The sequence below is a fragment of the Galeopterus variegatus genome, unplaced genomic scaffold, assembly GCF_000696425.1.
Source record: "Galeopterus variegatus unplaced genomic scaffold, G_variegatus-3.0.2 Scaffold20075, whole genome shotgun sequence".
NCBI classification, from domain to species: Eukaryota; Metazoa; Chordata; class Mammalia; order Dermoptera; family Cynocephalidae; genus Galeopterus; species Galeopterus variegatus.
The window spans coordinates 1-683 of NW_007746186.1; positions in this window are offsets into that span (position 1 = coordinate 1).

The window sequence follows — 683 nt, forward strand, 5'->3', positions numbered from 1 at the left end:
GAGAATTCCAGCCCCAACTCTTCCGAGGTCCCCCCTCTTGGGGCTTGCCTATAGTCAGGGCCCCCGGCCACCAGTAAGCCCCTTTCCTCCCTCTCTCCACCCCACCACTCACCTCCAGTACATTCTTTTTGCTGGATTTGTCTTTGGGGGCCCAGGTGAGAGAGGCCCCCCTCAGCTCCACCGTGTACTCAGGGGTGGAGAGCTTGGAAGGCTGCCTCTGTGGGAGAGGAAGGAAGGATGGGACAGCAAGGTTACAGGGAGCCCGCAGCTCAGAGGGGCCTGTTACAGCACTTTGGCTCCCCCTGGCTCCAGGGACAGGATGGGGTCTCTAGCACGGCCAGGGAACAGCTCTGGGGGAAAGGGGCCCAAAGGTATACCTGGAACCCAGAGATCCTGGTGCTTCTTCACCCTGGAGCCTTCTGGCTGGCCTGTCCACTGCTGCCTGCCCACCCAGCAGAGGAAAGGAAAGGAGCACAGCCCCCAACCCTGTGAACAGGTATTCCTGGGCCCTGGCCTCCATGCCCTCCTGGCTGGAGCTGTCCAGCCTCAAAGACTGCTCCCCATCCCCAACATGGCTGGAGCTGCTTGTCCTGGGGTGAATCTGCTGTCATCGCTCCCTCTCTGCCAAGGCCCACCTCCTTTGACACTCATGGACCACTATCTGACACCTGGCCTTTCCCAAG